The sequence below is a fragment of the Patella vulgata genome, chromosome 5 (assembly GCF_932274485.2).
Source record: "Patella vulgata chromosome 5, xgPatVulg1.2, whole genome shotgun sequence".
Taxonomy (NCBI): Eukaryota; Metazoa; Mollusca; class Gastropoda; family Patellidae; genus Patella; species Patella vulgata.
In genome coordinates, this window is record NC_065883.2 from 1,812,979 (window position 1) to 1,832,328 (window position 19,350).

At 34.8% G+C, this 19,350-nt stretch overlaps 1 protein-coding gene across 2 annotated transcripts in view; it reads right to left on the reverse strand.

The window, feature by feature from the left end:
* The window catches only part of LOC126822730 (disks large-associated protein 5), a 106,593-nt gene that overhangs the window by 79,813 nt on the left and 7,430 nt on the right, over nt 1-19,350 (reverse strand). The window lies entirely within an intron of this gene.

A 19,350-nucleotide genomic window follows, 5' to 3' on the forward strand; every position in this document is an offset into this window, starting at 1 on the left:
TGTTATAAACAATGTTTACATTCTGGGTTTTACCATAAATATACATGCACTCCATAATTTGTTAATTTTAAACCAAAAGTCCCCAAAAATAGACCAAACTTCAATATTTACACATACATGTACATTAAAGGGAGAGACAGAGAGAAATGGGATTTAACATCCACTAGATACAAACTAGGTCATTTCAGGACTTAAAACACAATTCAAGTTTTATTTCATTAATTTGCTTGCGTGTAGGTGTCTTTAGCAGTGAGAGGAAACTGGAGGACCCAGAGAAAACCCACAATAAATGGCAGACCAAGCTAACGTTTACCGTTAGTCGCTGATGTCACTACCAGAAACTGGTGATGAAAGGCCTGCCAAGCGAGGCTACTATAGCCATTGAGCATGTTACTTGATAATCAAGAATATGTAGGTGGAGTTATCGGTTGTCAATCAAACTATCGCCAATTTTCATAGACGTGCAGACATAATTGATACCCCTTTGTCCAAACTTCCAACAGTGACAATTCCGTTCAGAACAAAGTAATTTGACTGAAAATTTCAACATTTTCTTTTTTTATCATCTATTTTTGAATTATTATAGCAAGAATGGCCAACTTTAAGCCTCATTTCATTTCAGTTCTGTTTCATCCCCTTGAGAAGATTTTAAAGTTATTTTGACTTCTGACAGGAAACACTTCCTCTCTCTTAATTTACAAATTCATCTGATGATATAAACAAGCAGGTATCAGGTATAAATTTACCTATTTCAAGGTGATTATATTTAAATTAGTTTTTTTGAGTTTTTTAACCACAGTTTGCCAGTTATTGAGCTTTGCACGTGCACGCTGAATCATAAAGTCTGTCATTGAGTCAACTGCCGTGGTTTTGATTCCCCGGTTGTCCGTGACAAAAAAAGTAGGGTCGCCTATCGAACCTAGTGGGTTTTCTCCGGGTTCTCCGGTTTCCTCCCATTGCTAAAGACCCCTACGCGCAAGTGAATTATGGAAATAAAATTGAAAAATATGTTAGACCCAAAATGACCTAGTTTGTGTCGAGTGGACGTTAAACCCCATCTCTCTCTCTCTCTCTCTCTCTCTCTCTCTCTCTCCCTCTTGCTTGCTTGCTTTGCCTCTCCAACACCTACAGGTATTGGGTATAACCTATTTTAAGGTGAATAAATTCTAGTTATGTCTCTCCCACTCCTACAGGTATCAGGTATATTACCTATTTTAAGGTGAATAAATTCTAGTTACCGGTATGTCTCTTCAACACCTACAGGTGGATATAACCTATTTTAAGGTGAATATATTCTAGTTATGTCTCTCCCACACCTACAGGTATCAGGTATAACAATATCTATTTTAAGGTGATTATATTTATACAAGTTTTTTTTCTTGTTAACCACAGTTTGCTAGTTATTGAGTTATGCCTCGCCAACACCTACAGTTATTGGGTATATAATCTATTTTAAGGTGATTATATTTATATGAGAGTTTGTGTTTTTTAAGCACAGTTTGCCAGTTATTGAGTTATGTGTCTTGCCAACTTTACAGTCTATAAATACAATCTAGTCAAGGTGAAATATTTCTACAAACTTTCTTGGTAAATAATTCGTAATTAGTTTGAACTATCTATTTTTAATTCAGAGATGAACTTTTCGAAACATAGAAATTTGAACAAAGTAAAAAAGATGACATCAAATCAAAGTTTTTCTAATTAAAGAAAACAAAATAAAAACATTAATTATAGTTTAAATTCAATTCGATTTCATCCAACTTTCATACACGGCATTGGTTTGTTAATATTGTTCATTTCATCAATTATTATCTTTGTAAATACTTCACCGTGTCAGCAAATCTGATGCAAATTATGTTTTCCCAAACTGGCCAAGATCTCTAAAATTCTTAAAAGGCCCTTGGTCCTGCACAAGAAGAGTGTGTTTATAAACCCAACTACTAAAAGAAACCATCAATGCATGTAATAATATAACCCTTTGCAGTTGGAATTCCAAGGTTACTCAGTCAGAAACCTGCTTCAGGCAAGATTTATTATCCCTCAAAGTGCAGCATTGGTGAAACATTCATCTACATCCATGTCAATGATGTCTAATAACTCCACTATATATCAAACATCAAGGTAACAGCAATCTGACCTCTTCAAAATTGATATTTACACTTACAGAGTAGAATTTACGGCCATTTCTGAACGTGATAAAAAGATTTACGGCCATTGCTGGACATGATAAAGAAATGTAGGGCCTGTTCCTGGAAGTGATAAAGAGATTTACCGCCATTCCTGGAAGTAATAAAGAGATTTAGTGTTGATCAAGTTTGACACTACCTAACAGAAACTTGATTAGTTGATAATTGACTTTAAATATACCAGCAACATCCACTGTGTGAAGGTCAACCAACCCATGATTATAACTACAATATTTAATAATAATGAAGAAATAATTCAAGTGAATGTTATTTGATTGACTGGGAAAATAAAATGAAATGAGGTTTGATGTCCTACTATTCTGCTTCTGACTGGGCTAAAGATGACAGGCATGCGCCATGCAGTGTGCTATGAGAGAAATTTTGCCTGGACAGCAGCACTACGGCCTACTCTTATTTCAAATTCCAACTGTCAAGGGTGCTTTTACGTGCATGCCAATGTGTACACGAGACCTCAGTTTTTCGTCCCATTCTAATTACGATACATTGATTGTCCTACACCACTGGCATGGGAGAACCACGCCGGAAAATCCTGATGAACTTTATCGTGGACTAGGAAATCCTTTGCAAACTAGAATATTATCAGAGTTAAAGGTATACAAGAAACATCAGTCTAAAACTTGTTCCAATTCCAGTCATTACATTGTACAGCATATACAAAGATAAGGTAGCATAATTTCACCTCCACTACTGTATAGGATAAGAGTTTTATTTTATATAATAATACATTATCTGTATATATAACTGTAAGGAATTCTAAACATTTCCAGACTAACATATATATACAGTACATCAGATATAAGTTAAATAGAATTAGAATAGTCTACATAATGTCTTCTCTACTTTATATTTGTTTATCAAAATCTGAAATGTGTGGGTCGTAAATAGTTGTTCTTTCTTACAGCACCAAAATAGTCTAGAACCATTTTAAACAGACTCCTTAAAATACATCCATCCTAACCATACACAAAATAACGTCTATTTTTTTGTCTTGTCAGGAATTTCTTTCTGTTAGTTTGAAAGAATTGTCTTGTCAGGAATCGAACCAGTGAATTCAAGCATAAATATGTCAAGCTGACATCTGTACCAAAGAAATCAAAAGAAATTCTCCTTGACAACATGAGAACAAAGCATGTTTGAAATCAATTTTTGACAACAATATAGGATAGACGAAATGTCAAAGATCAATCCAGATGTCACCAAGACGACAAGCGATTAATTTCTCGATCACTGTTAAAAAAATTGATTATTGATCATGTATAATGATTAAGTTTTGAACAGTGGTCAAGAAATTAAATACTTGTAAATTGGACACTCATTATCCAAATTAATCAGTCTGCTTTAAACTGGACACAAGTACAAATAGGGGTGATTTTAAATGATTTTTACAAATTCTTAAAACAAAGAAATGAATGTGAAAGAAATTAGTGCTAAATACACAGGATTAAATGAACATTTAAACAAAGATTTGATATTAAAAGAATGTTAAAGAAATTAGTGCTAAATACACAAGATTAAATGATACCCGGGTTACAGTGATGTATAACAAAATTTTAAATGATTTTTACGAATTTTTAAACCAAGATTTGATATTAAACAAATGTGAAAAAAATAAGTGCTAAATACGCAAGATTAAATGATACCTGGGTTACAGTGATGTATAAGAAGATTTCACATGTCGTTATGAGGCATATAAAACAGTATGATAAACTACAGTAATTATTATCCATTCATAGTGTTTCATTCGAAGACTGTATATGATGAATAATGCGTCAACTTACGAGAATTAAGATAATCCATATTAAACTAGTTACGAAAGTTAGTTCCACACATGAATTTAACGAAATAATCGTGAGCTACTTCCAGTCATGTACTACAGTCAGCTTGTACAGACTCGTGGGTTATATTCAGTGAGTGTGTAGACTAGAGATGGAATGATAAAACAACATCTATAAACATTGCCCATGGTTACACCACACACAGATTCAACTCAAGCTAAAAACAATATACTCTCACTGCCATTATCTACCACTAATATCAGTAATTCTACTAACTTCCTAACTACCTATTGCCATTATCCACCACTAATATCAGTAATTCTACTAACTTCCTAACTACCTATTGCCATTATCCACCACTAAGGCTGACCTTAAAAATATCTTTGTTTCACCAAACCCGACCCACAATCGAGGAGAAGGGTCGGTAGGTCGGTTTTTTTTTCAGATTTTTTTTTAAAGTCAGAGAAATCAATACAGAAAACTTATTAGCTGTATACTACAGATTCATTAATTTTGTTTAATGAATTTGGGGTCTGACGTAAAAAGTAACGAACTGAAAGTTTTTATTAAACTTAAGAGCTAATTTGACAGCTTAATAATTTTCCGGGTGGAAACATTCGTCTTCTTTATTGGCAAACAAATCAATGACATCGGGATTTTTCGTGATGCCTGACTCGCACACGATTAGCCACGAACTTGAAGTGTGAAACTCCTTCAACACGTTTTTAACGATAGTGCGCGTTGTGCTTTCATTTTTCTCGAAAACGGATATTGAAAATATCGTCGTCATGTTTAAAACTACGCACCACAGACATAGAGGCAGAATTATTTCGTGGGAATGGACGTGTATTCGTCTGCAACCATTTTGTTGAGAAGCGACACCTATGACGCTTTCGTCTTGATCAACCAGTTTCAATAATGAATCAAACCATAGCCATAGTATAGGGAAATAACTCTCATGATATATTTCAGGTTGACACACAAAATAAAATAAAAAGATCGTGGAAAAGTGCAATAAAATAATTTAAGTCGGGGGTGGTTTTAGTTAGTCGGTCGCGTCAGGCGAAACAAAGATATTTTTAAGGTCAGCCTAATATCAGTAATTCTACTAACTTCTAACTACCTACTGCCATTATCTACCACTAATATCAGTAATTCTACTAACTTCCTAACTACCTATTTATTATTATAGATCATCATATTCTAAAATACACAGGGGGGGTTGGATGACCGAATGGTTAGCATGCGCAAGCTGTATCATACGGCCTGTCATTGAGTCAAATGCTGTGGTTTCGATTCCCCGGTTGTACGTGACAAGAAGTAAGGTCACCTGTCCAACCTTGTGGGTTTTCTCCCGGTCCTCCGGTTTCCTCCCATTGCTAAAGACCCCTATATGCAAGCGAATTATTGTAATAAAATTAAACCATGTTAGTCCCGAAATGACCTAGTTTGTGTCCAGTGGACGTTAAACCCCATTTCTCTCCCCTTATTTACACATATCAAAGGGGTATTATGGGAGATTTGATAAAGACTTGACAGTTCTCGTTATAATAGTTAAAAGTTAGATAATGTAAAGGGAACCTGCTAAAAATTTAAGTCAAATTACTCCACTCTGAACCGAGATATTACGATTGAATTTTAGGCCTAGCCTCGATCATCATTACTAAAGTTGGTACGTTTCCTCAAAGAGCGTTGGGCAGCAGATCAGATTCAAATCCAGTGAAAATCTGACACATAAGATGGCATTGCCAGTTGATTGAGATTTTTTATGTTAATAAATGTTTAAAATAAGTAGAAAAGGGCGATTCTTCCAGTTATCCCAAGTTTGTTGTAACTAGTTTCGTTCGTATTGAACTCTTCAGACTGGTTGGACTCGAGAAGTGAAGTTCTTTTTATACTATTCCGGGACCCCGGTAAAAGAATTTACCGGGGTTATTATTTGGCAGGGTTGCTGGGGTTATATTAACGGGGTTTGGCGTGTATTGGCAGGGTTGTATTACCAGCGTTTGGTATTATGGCGGGTTGCCGGGGTTGTGATACCGTTGTTTGGTATTGAGGCGAGGTGCATGAATTAGCCTGGTACCGGGGTTTATTCCGGGGTTTGGTATTATGGTGGGTTTGCCGGGGTTGTAATACCGGGGTTTGGTATTAAGGCGAGGTGAATGAGTTTGACGGGTACCGGGGTCTGGTATTATGGCGGAGTTCATAAGTGTGCCAGCTAGGGTTAGTTAAAATATAGAGTGAGTCGACGTATCTGTCCTTGATCGGGGTTTCGGGCAAGGGCGGGGGACTAGTTTCGTTCGTATTGAACTCTTCAGACTAGTGGGGTCAGTAGGGGAAAGCAGGTCCGGGTAGGTCCTATGGCCCGGGGGCAGGAAAAGAGAAGAAAGGAAAAAGAAGGTAGATAGTTAAAGATTTAATAAGCCAGATATAAAAGAGGAATTATAAAGGTCTAGACAGGAGAGTTGGCACGCGAGTGTAGGATCTTGCTGGATCTTCTGTGGTAGACGAGGTTCTGTATGGACCTGGAAGAGGATGTCCGAGGAAGGATTCATATCCTTCCAATTATCACTCCGACTGGAGCAGATCGTGTCCCAGGTTTCGGCTTCTATTTCGTTGGGGGAGATGTTGTAGTCCCAGTTTCGGAAATTTGGGAACGGTGCCCCTGATGGTGTAAGGTGGCTTTCGCTCTGGTATAGGCTTGTGGTAGCCATATTAGAAGAGGATACTGCCCGTACCGTTTCCGTCGAGAACCTCACTGCCGGGCTGGTAGCAACTAGATCGCCTATGGTTGTGGCGATCACTTTTTGGAGCTGGTCTCCTTAGTCTAAGGCCGGACGTGATGCTGAGGCACCTTTGCAAGTGTGTTTCCTGAGATACTCTTGCCTTCTGTATTGTTTGGTGCAGGTAGCGCATTTGAACCTGGGTGCCGCATGTGTTTCCTTAAGATGTCTGAGTACGTAGCACTTTTTAGAGAAAACTTTTCCACAGAGGTGGCAGGCGTCCATTGTGAGTTACTATGACGTTGGGTAACGTATTGTGACGTAATAAGAAAGACTAAAGGTGGAAAAGGTAGCATTATAGCACCTAAAAGGGGGGTGGGAGGCTAACAAAAATCCAAAGTTGGGACACCCAGTGGGGAGGGTTGTAAAACAAAACAGACCCTGAGCTACATACTTCTACCACTAATAGACGCACAATTGAATAACATTGGATTTTTAGATTAAAAACCTTTCAACCACACGGTATCAACGACAAAATCTGAACTTGGGCACCCCCCCTTTTTACTTTCTTTGGTTTAATAAATTTCTAATTAATAGTTTAAATAACATTTCAGGCTTAAAGAAAGACCAGCAGTAGGCAGATTTAGCACTTGTATAATGTATGTTTAACAGAGTGAGAGAGGTTGGACAGGCGACCATGTACAAGCAAGGAATCAAAACCACACCACATGACCCAACGACTGACCTAGATCGCCCATTCCCCCCTAATGAACAATCAATCTTTAAAATATTATATAACCATATTTTTTTTATCGAGAACTATAAAATCTCAAAGACGTTTTAAAACCATTCCTCATACTAGATAATAACATCAAATCATAGGACAATGAGTTAAATACAAATATATTTTTCTGATCTCATGAAATATTAAACAATCCATTAATCGATTTCTTTATCCAACATATTTTATAACGACATGCAATAAGTTATCGAGTCATTACTAGTTTTACTTAGAAATCTGGCATTCCAATATCCGTGTTAAATAAATGTTGCTAGTGCGAGTCGTTATTAGCCTGTCATGGTGAATAATGTATTCTTAATCTAAATAAATCAAATATTTGCTTAAACTGGTTTCAACTCTTAAACCTATTTTTTTCTTACCTTTTTTTTGATTATTTTGTCTTTAAATCAGGTAAAAAGGCAATAAATAAGATCAAATGATAAAAAGTGATATGAGAATTGTCAATAATCTTTTAATGACGGTATATCAATCAGAGTCAATCCACATGAAGAAATGTAATTGACAATTTTTTAATGATATAGAAGTGATTATCGTTAATTATATAACAGCTTGTGATCAAATAATAACTGAAAATACCACGGTAACGTGTATACAAGGACATTTCACACTTCGTCTTTCAACAATATCTATACTCCTCCTTTTTTTACACTTTTAAACTTTACAGTTATTTAATGGGTTCTAAATTTGCTCAGGGGGTTGGATGGCCGAATGGTTAGCACGTGCGTGCTGTATCATAAGGCCTGTCATTGAGTCAACTGGCGTGGTTGCGAATAGCCGGTTGTACGTGACAAGGAGTAGGGTCGCCTGTCCAACCTCGTGGGTTTTCTCCGGGTCCTCCGGTTTCCTCCCACTGCTAAAGACCCCTACGCCCAAGTGAATTATTGAAATAAAATTAAACCATATTTTAGTCCCGAAATGACCTAGTTTGTGTCTAGTGGACGTTAAACCTCATTTCTCTCTCTCTCTAAATTTGCTGGGTGTAATTTGCATTTTACAGACATTATCTATTTTGTCACGGCTTAATCCAAGCTCAAATATACCCACTATTATTTACTTATAGATACATTACATAAGATTTTAAGAGCTGGTCGTTCTTGCTATAATAGTTTAAAGATAGATTATGAAAAATGAAAAATTGAAATTTCATTTAAATTATTTTATTCTGAATCAAGTTTGACAAGATGTGTGCATAGATTGTTCTCGTAACCACGGTACTGGTACATGTATATTCGAGTCTTAAGACTCGCTTTCCCATTTCAAATTAAATCAATCAGCAAATGGTCGATACGTTCAGGCTATACTTGATAACAGAAAACAACAAAAAACACCGGAAAACTACCGGAAAAACACCATGTTATACTGAACACCGGAAAAACACAAAATACCAGAAACACACTAAATACCGGAAAACACCCTAAAAAGGTAACTCGGCGCCTGGTCAACACCAACACCAAAAAACAGTGAAATCGCCTTTGTATATAAATCTAATGTATTTTATGTATTTTTAATAAAACTAGGAAATATCACGAACTAATTTTTCATCATCCTAGGTCAGTGCTTATGTGGAAACTTAACCTCTACCCCAAATTCTTAAACCTAACCCACCAGGCTCTGGATTACCTATTTAGTGTGTTTTCCAGTATTTAGTGTTTTTCCAATGTTTTCCGGTATTCAGTATAACATGGTGTTTTCCGGTAGTTTTCGGGTGTTTTCCGGTATATAGTATTGCCGGATCCGTTCTAATCTTGAGTATCCGATGGCATCGAGAGTTTGATTAAGGTCTTCTCATTTTAATAAATGTCTAATTAATAATTTAGATAACATTTCAGGCCTAAAGAAAGACCTGCAATAGGCAGATTTAGCTATTGCATAATGTATGTTTATGTTGTGTTTTCTTAACTTTATGACATGTAATTGACTGACATGTACATTAACCAGTCCATTAATTTGACTGTCAGTCAATCAAGATTGCTGAAATGAAATGAAATGAAATGGGGTTTAACGTCCTACTGTTCTGCTCCTATACTGGGCTAATGAAGACGGGCATACGCCATACAGTGTGCTATGAGGAAATTTTGCCCGGGCAGCGACACTATCGCCTACTCTTATATCGAATTCCAACTGCCAAGGGATCTTTTACGTGCATTCCAATGTTTACACGGGACCTGTTTTTCGTCTCATCCGAAGGACTAGACAACATCCCTGAGATAATGCCTCTTCAAATATTACATCAAGGTGAACAAAACTGTTGACTCTTTTTTTTTTTCAGAAGTAAGAAATGAAAATAAAATGAAATGGGGTTTAACTGTGGGAATCCTCCAAGAAACATCAACGCTGATTGGTTTAATCAAATGTCTGACGTCATAAGGTCATGACATGACCTCCCACTACAAGTGGTCAGATCTTCATGTAGAGCAGGCCATCAAAGTATAAAAAACAAAATGAAATATAGAACTGCATTTTAATAAGATTAGTATGTATCAAAAGCTGATATTACAATTCATGGCCCATGTCCGACATTACAATTCATGACCTTGGTGTATCAATAGCCGATATTACAGTCCATGGCCCATGTCCGACATTACAATTCATTACCTTGGTGTATCAATAGCCGATATTACAATTCATGACCCATGTCGGATATTACAATTCATGACCTTTGTATATCTAAATCTGATATTACAATTTGTGACCCGTGTCCGATATTAAAATTCATAACTTGTGTGTATAACAGCTGATATTAAAATTCATGACCTGTGTCCGACATTACAATTCATGACCTTTGTGTATCTAAATCTGATATTACAATTCGTGACCTGTGTGTATCTAAATCTGATATTACAATTCATGACCTTTGTGTATCTAAATCTGATAAATTTTTCAATTCATGACCTGTGTGTATCTAAATCTGATATTACAATTCGTGACCTGTGTGTATCTAAATCTGATATTAAAACTGTGGTATTTTCTATATGATTCATTAGAACAGTTTTATATATATTTGACAATCAGCCAAGTTATATATATATAACACCACTACTGGTCTGCCACAGTTGGTTTGGTTCAATTACCTACACAACACATTCTCTACAAAACTAATCACTTTCATTTTCATTGAGAGAGAAAGAGAGAGAGTGAGAGAGAGAGAGAGAGTACACTTGTTACAAATTAGGTTGTTTCGGTTTATTTAATGCACCCACGGTATAATTTTATTTCTATAATTCTCTTGCATTTAGGGGTCTTAAGCAGTTTAAGGCAACCAGGGTTCCAAGAGAAAACCCACGAGGCTGGGAAGGTGACCCTACTCCTTGTCCCAGCCCTTATCTTGTAACAATCCAGTTTTCTTATGAACATCCTGTTTCAAAATGATAAAGTCTAGCTCACAGTGTCGTGGTCACAGATAATCATCTGGTTAACTCTTACCACTCTCCCATTGATAACAATATCTGTTTTCGTTTTTTCATGCATCACTTCCTGATTCTCCAAGTCATTGTCACGAATCAACCGTAGCAAAGACGTATTTGTTAAAGTATGTGGAATGCGTTTAATCAGTTTATCCTGTGTAAACGACATTTAGTAACTAAACACATTAAACACAAAAATACAATTATTGTATTTTTAATTGGAGCTATGTTTCTACAATCATTCTCTTGTCTCGGCCTCTAATGATTTAAGCGGTATCAAATGGACAATAACAGTCCTCTAAATTCTAAACAGTCGGTGTTTATCTCCTAATTGGAGCTATGTTTCTACAATCATTCTTTTGTCGTTTTCAAGCACATTGATTGCAGAAATACGTAGCTCCAATTAAAAAGGTGGGTTGGATGGCACGTTGCATCATAAGGTCTGTCATTGAGTCAAATGGTGTGGTTTCAACTCCCAGGTTGTAAGTGGGGTAGGGGCGGCTGTTCAACCTCCTGGGTTTTCTGTGGTTTCTCCATTAAATCTTACCATCCAAAATACAGTAATTGTTTTCTATTGAACTTTGCGTTTATTTTAATGTTTTAACAAGTTCTAATATTCCTGTATATAAAATTGCTAGACCTCTAACATTGTCCTTTAACCATGGTAAATAACAAATCAATAGAAGGGTTAAATATTCACAGAAAAAGAATCTTACCATATCAAACAATAGCAGAGTTAGATATTCACATATAAGCTCCAATTCAAAACAGAGTCAATTACATCTTACCATCAAAACTATTTCAACAAGGTAAAAAAGAGTTATCTATACCTGATTCAGCCAGTCAAATCTTGTTTAATATTTTACACAATAAAATATCCTGTATTCATCTATTCAAACCTTGTTTAATATATAAAACACAATATACTCAGGCTGTAATTTTAACAATATAAAAAAACATACTCTTACTCATTTCCTATTTAAAGTAGCGAAGTCTCTAACTCAATATCATCCGAAGTCTTTGACATTGAAAACACGAATTATTTGTCAATTTAAATCAACATTGATGTTGTGATCTTACCAGGAAAAGGTACGCTTCTGATATCCAATAAACATTTTACCATTGGTACACGAATCGTGAACCATAAGTTCAGCGCCATTTGTAACAAGGGAGACATATTCCACAAGTCATGTCGAACGGTGACGTCATATTCTTATCTGGATAGCATGCTCAATAAATACTGTCGGTGCAGACTGTAATAACCAGACGCTAGAGATTGCCTTCGATTGATACTTCTGGCGCATTTCGCCGAACATAACTAATTAGAAATTAGAGTAAAAACGGAAACGATTGAATGTAAATCAGTTTATATACATTCATATTACATTATTATATGCACTGCGAACTATTTGTGTCAATTTCTAGATCCTAAATATTAGCGATTTAGTTCCTTTAAGTTTCTAGTTACACGTACATGTATAGTAAAATTGAACAACATAAAAACTACCAACTGTCCTTTTGCGAATTCACTAACTCAAGTCCCATTTAAAATAGTACAAAAAAGAAAACAATTTTAACAACATTAAAACCAACAACTGTCCTTTAGCGAATTCACTAATTCAAGTTGAAAATAGTACAAAACCAAACACAATTGTAATTCTAACACCAGATGTCCTTTAGTTAAAAATTCAACAATTTAAATCTTGACTTGTTTCAAATTTCAACAACAAAAAGAACCACCATGTCTTTTGGCCAGTTCCCCAATTTAACTCTGAACTCGTTTCGATAATTAAACAGTAAAATAAGAACCATCATGTCTTTTGGCTGGTTCCCCAATTTAACTCTGAACTCGTTTCAATAATTAAACAATAAAAAAGACATCTATGTCCTTTGACTGGTTCAATAATTTAAATTTGAACTTGTTTTGACAATTATTATAATAAAATAAGGTAAACAATAAAATGAACATTACGTGAATAAATCAATTAATTATCAAAAGTACTCCACCTCGAAAATATCAGACAGCTGGTTTTATCTCTTCTTCTATAATCGCTGACAACGAAAACTTGGTTAAAGACTCAGGTAATGTTGTAATAAGCTTAAACAGGTAAAACTATAGGTATGACTCACCTGACTTCAACAGGTAAATCTATAAATTCTTCTTTTTATATAAATATACAATAATTCATATACAGCTGTTACTACACAGGCCTACATATATTGTACAGTTAAAGTGAAATCTCTTTAATAATCATTTGTTAACAAATAAAAAATTAAAGATGCATTATGTACGATTTAGATAAAGAACAGACAGTTTTCGTTATAAAAGTTAAAAAAATAGATAATGACAAGGGAATATATTGAAAATTTCAGTCAAATTACTTCATTCTGAGCAGTTTGAATAACTGTGTAGTTTTGATTGTCATTGCTACCTTTATTACGATAATAAACAAAGTCTTGATTATCCATTTTTTTAATTAAATTATTAACTGCCAATCATGTTTAAATCCGTTTAAAATCATATCCATCCGATAATCTAGAGAGTTGATAATATACTTTTAAATTTCTTTAAAATAAATCAAATGAACTGTTAAAATAGAAAGCTCTTAAATAATCATTTATTAACATTTTAAATACTAAACAAACAAAATAAACCTTATAGCACACATAAAGAGAAGAGAGAAATTTTTCATAAAAATTTAGCTCAGGCTGTTGTTGCCCAACCACGCCAGCTTTCAACTAACCATTTATTATAAATGACAATATTAATCAAATATATAAACGTTTTAAAATCACTCACAAAATAGTTTACAGATATATAAAGCAAAAAAAGAAAAGTGCAGAGAAAAATTTGTCCCTTCTGAGCTCAAGCTGTTCCCTTAAGGGGGTAAAGTGAGTGTCTATTAGCAGGCAGTTTGGGGAGGAGATTCCTACAAATCAAGTTGTGCGACAGATTAGTGGTAGACTGTACGATCACCAACTATGAGTCAAATGGATGCTGTAATGAGGTAGATTCTTGCTGGCTTCAAGGGAAAAGTTAGCCAGTGATTCCCCCCCCTCCTCCTCCTAACCCTAACCTATGGAATGACCTCCCCAACGATTCCGAAATCCTTAGGGATTTTGTTTGAATCAAACACATCAGAAAGTTCAGCGTATTAGTGAATGTTATTGCAATATATTACCAAAGCGTCATTTTCCGAGAAACATAAAATTTTTCATGACTTAATCCATACTACATGTTATTACCATATTATCAGTTCTACAACAATAATGTCAAGTTAACTTCCACTGCCTACCTGCTAGTCGAGATGATGCAATAAGTCAATAAGTCAAACAATACTTGTGATATATATAATATGTCTACTTACATGTATACCGTTTTTAATATGATTGAGTTTATTCAATTGATTAGAAATAGAACGACCTGTGGGTGTTATTGTGATTGATGTGTTAACTATCAACTATTTTTAGTTTCTTTCATTGTGCGACTCTCTTTTTTTCACCCCCAGTCATTGTTGGTGTTCCCCCTAAAGGTATATTACTTTAATCTTATTAAAACACAGATCCTATTTTGTTTCGTTTTTTTATAGTTCAATATTTCGTTTTACTTGTCTTTACTACACTAGGATCTGGAATAGTTGTTATATAACCTGCATTTTGGTTGATGCGAGTGATTAGCCAATAAAACAGTCTGTTAGTTACAGCGAGTTTTTGGCGTGTGATGCACAGAATTGGTAAATCAACTGTCTGATACATAGGGTCAACTGTCCCTCGTATGATCCCCGTGACGTGACCTTCTACTACAACAGATCAGATCTTCATACAGTAGAGGTCATTGAAAGTACAAAAAAAAAAAAAACGAAACGAAATATAGATCTGTATTTTAATCAGCTTGTTTAACCTGTGCTAGATTTCAAAATTTGTGTTTATTTAAAGGCCTCAACATTAAAGCTATTTATAAAAATATTAACATTATAATATAAATGATCTACTTTAGTACTTATTACAGAGCTAGAATTCAAACCAAGCGGCAGCTAATAAACACAAACTACAATATGACTGTCATTCACAAATAACTTCCATTTTTATAAATTGCCATTAGATCTATTTTCTTTACCTACGATCTAAATGATACATTATGTAAGATTTAGATAAACAGCTGGCCGTTCTCGCTATAATAGTTCCAAAATAAGTATTTCAAAATGAATATATTGAAAATTTCAGTCAAATTACTTTATTCTGAACGATGATATGAGTGTCTGAAGTTTTGACAATCAATGTAGTCTTGATTGCCAAGTACAATTTTGCTACAATAATAACAAACAATGTCTTGATTATCCATTTTTTAAATTAAATTGTTAAATAGCAATTGTGTTTTAAATTTTAATCTATTCAATATCACTGCCCATCCTATGATCTAGAGAGTTGATTATAGACTTATGTAAATAAATGTTTAAATAATTCATATAACATTTGAAGCCGGAACAAAGACCTGCAATAGGCAGATTTATTCTTTACATTCTTACGTCAAATTAATGTCAGATTTAAAGCAAAGGGCCTTTTAAAAAAATTGCCAATATCCATTGCTTACATGTATATGGTACACACAAATATGTCCAATTAAAAAAAACCAATCAATTAATTCATGTTTCCTCTCACAGCTAAAGATCCTTACTTATTAAAATAAAATTATACCATGTCAGTCCCAAAAGGACCTGAAATGGTTGCTCTCTCTCCCCCTCTCTCCCTCTCTTCCCCACGCCCATCTCTCTCGCTCTCTCTTCCCCACCCCCTTTCTCTCTCCCTCTCTCCCTCCCTCTCTCTCTCCCAATCCCACTCTCTCACAACTTCTCATTACCATACTTAACAAGAATTCCACTAATTCCTAACAACCCTTGAAACTCTCAGGTATCAAATCATGTCTGCTACTACTTCTAGAAATTCTCTGAAATTCTCTTTTAAACTCAAGCCATAGGAGAGTATGATTGGCAGCTGACATTTAAAAACACAAAAAGGTAAAACTGGATTTGTGAATCACCTGACGCCAGAAACAGACGAAGGCGTCTGCTACGTTAAATGGCTAGATAGATCAGGTAAACGGCTGCCCGTCTGCTACTGTGAATCATATTGTACGAACCTGGGAACCTGGTTATGATGTACATTACCCCTTGATACACAAACTGATACAACAGCACACATATTTTATGTGAATCGCACCATAATTTGGTTGTTATTTATTTTAGTACATTTGAAGTGCAGTCTAGTTGAAATTGAATGGGGTCGTCTAAAGATTTGTCAACATAATATTCGTGAGACTAACAGTAAATTTATTTTTCTGTGGTCATACATGTATGAGCAATGCTAAGGGGGAGAATTGTAAACAGGACTTCTTGTTTTTTGTCTCATCCAGAGGCCTACATACACTTTCCTTGACATTTCTGACCACACATGGATAGAGAGACAGGCTGTCAGGGGTTAGGGTATCTAGACAAAAAAATGGCAGGGAGGAATGTATACCTACACATTGATAAAGGTAGGGAGATAGTAAATAAGGGGAGAAGGGGCAGGATAGATGTAAATAGATAATTAAAGAGAAGGTTGGGTTACCTGTATGTGTGTGTGTGGGGGGGGGGGGAGTTGGGGGGTAGGGATACCTAGATAAAGATAGGGACATTGAACTTAAATAAGGGGGAAGGTAGGGTTACCTGGATAAAGTTAGGGACATAGAACTTAAATAATGTTGGCGGGGGGGGGGGGGGATTTGGGTACCTAGATACAGGTAGGGACATAGAACTTAAGGAGGGAAGGTTGGGGTACCTAGATAAAGCAAGGGAAATAGAACTTAAATAATGGGGGAAGGGCTAGATACATGTAATTAAAGGGAAAGATAGGGTACATTGTACCTACGTAAATGTAGATAATAAAAGTGAGGGTTGAGGTACCTAGATCATTAATGGGATGGTGTTGGATACCTATATATAGATAAATAAGGAGCATGGTAATTTGTTTGATAAAGATGTCGACATCTGAAATGAGGAACTGATCATGAGGGCTGTAGTGACCTAGGTGTTATCAGGTAGACAGGTATGTATTATAAAAACTATCATGATCGTAATTAAGTCATGTTGTAAACACAGCTATATGTAAACAAACTTGAAATCATTAATAATATACTCGTACTCGCTTCTTCTAGTTACACTAATATATACTCGTACTCCCTACTTCTAGTTAGACCATGTTCAAACTGATATAATAGTAGGCTGGTCCACATATTGTAATTAAAATTCCATTTCAGTTATGGCATCATTTCAAGACACTTGCCCATAATAGTACAAGACAACTTATAAACTCTTCTCTAGCAGTTTTTTACAACTTTATGGTAGAATTATTCGTTTACTCAGTGATAAGTGATTCTGCCAAGTTTTTAAGATCAGTTATCATCACTGAAAGATTTTAAATTCCTTACAAACATAAATACTGCCAAACTGTACATGTATGTGTATATGTATACTATAACCTACATATATTACCAATTACCATGCATTTTATTATATGTATGTATATGTTTGACATTTGAACTTTGTATATACACCCCTTTATATTAATATTACGTACAAATGTATATTAGAGCTAAATGATAAGGCTACGTCAATTTTCCGTCATAGGTCACGAGATGTAAACAGGGCTAATGCTAATCCCAACCCTAACCCTACCCCTAGCCCCAATGCTTACCCTAACCCTAACCTACAATCTCGCCAACAATCACTTGCCCTAACCTTATTTACATCTCAGCGAATTTGACAAAAATTGAGCTGGCCTTAACAAATATATTTAGGGAGAGGGACTAAACCTGTTACTCAATCCTATTCAGATATCCTGAATAAAAATATTGTTTAAAAAGAAACTACAATACTAGTCAAGTTGAATATCAGCCCAAATATTGTTCAATTACTTTCAGTATTTACACAGATATGATGAATTAAAAGTTTTACAACATTCGACATCCCACTGCAGAAGGCATAAATGAAATGAAATGAGGTGTAACGTCCTACTGTTCTGCTCTGACAGGGCTAATGAAGACAGGCATACGCCATGGGGGAAATTATGCCCTGAACAGCAGCACTCGAATTCCAATTCGCAAAGGTGTACATAGGGACTTGTTTTTTTGTACCATCCAAAGAACTAGACAGTGTCCTTGCCATGTCCTTCATCCTGCACCAATAACAAATATAACCATTTATTTATACTATGTTAGTCTCAGAATGACAACCCACAGTATTATTATTATTATTTTCTTAAAAGAAGATGTAAAGATAGTTTACTGCTGTTCATATGTTAATATAAGACAAAAGATAATGATAATAACACATGTTTTAAATAATATAACAGTCATTTTAAAACATCTGTTTCTAGTTTCTCTATAATTTACATGTTTGCTGGAGTAAATTTAACTTATTATTGTATCTAATCAACAAAAGAGTTATATTTTATACCAGTTATTTCACTTTTTGTCGTATTAAAGTTTAAATCACAAACAGTATAAAAATTATATTGCAGCATAATGCGAACAATAAATATTTTAATTCCTAGCATTTCAAGTCTTTCTTTTTTTCAAAATAGAGTAATTACAATTTTTTTTTTTTCGAATTCTTTTGTTAAATCAGAGTAATTTCTATCTTTTTTTAAAATAGAGTAATTTCAGGGTTTTGTTTAAATTATAGAGTAATTTCAAGTCTTGGCAATATGCATTATCATACTTGATTAAATATTAACATGGTAATATACACATTTATATTAAACATGATTTAATACATGGTAATATGCACATTGATATCATACGCTATTTAATATTAGCAAGGTAATATACATATTTATACCATACATGATTTAATGTTAATAATGTTATCATGTCAATAATGTTATATCTCACACAATATATTCCATGTAAATTGTATTTTATTAAATGTTACTAAATTCCACTATCGGTATATACTGCAAAATATACTGCCAGATATAAAACATGCATAAAATAAGAAAATACTAGATAAAAACTTACGCCCTGAAGAAATAAGTCCTCTCCGCGGCATGAAATGTTCGAAAAATAACCGGTGCCAAAATTTGAGAAACAACATCCGCGACCTAGTCCAAAGATAGAACAACTTAACTCATCTCGACATAAATACTACTACACCTATACCCGTTAATGTTCATCTTTCAATGAATCACCTTCCGTATTCCACGTGAAATATAATGGCATATAAAAGAGAATGCCTACCTTGTAATAACTATTATCATCAAACCAGGCCTTGTATCACTTACTAATAGTAAACACAAAATAACTAGCGACCTCTCTCTCTCTCTCCGTGAACTATTCAAAAACAGTCATACTAAACTCCATTATCTTTTTGGCAAAAAGGTTGAAAAATGTCTACTAAAGCA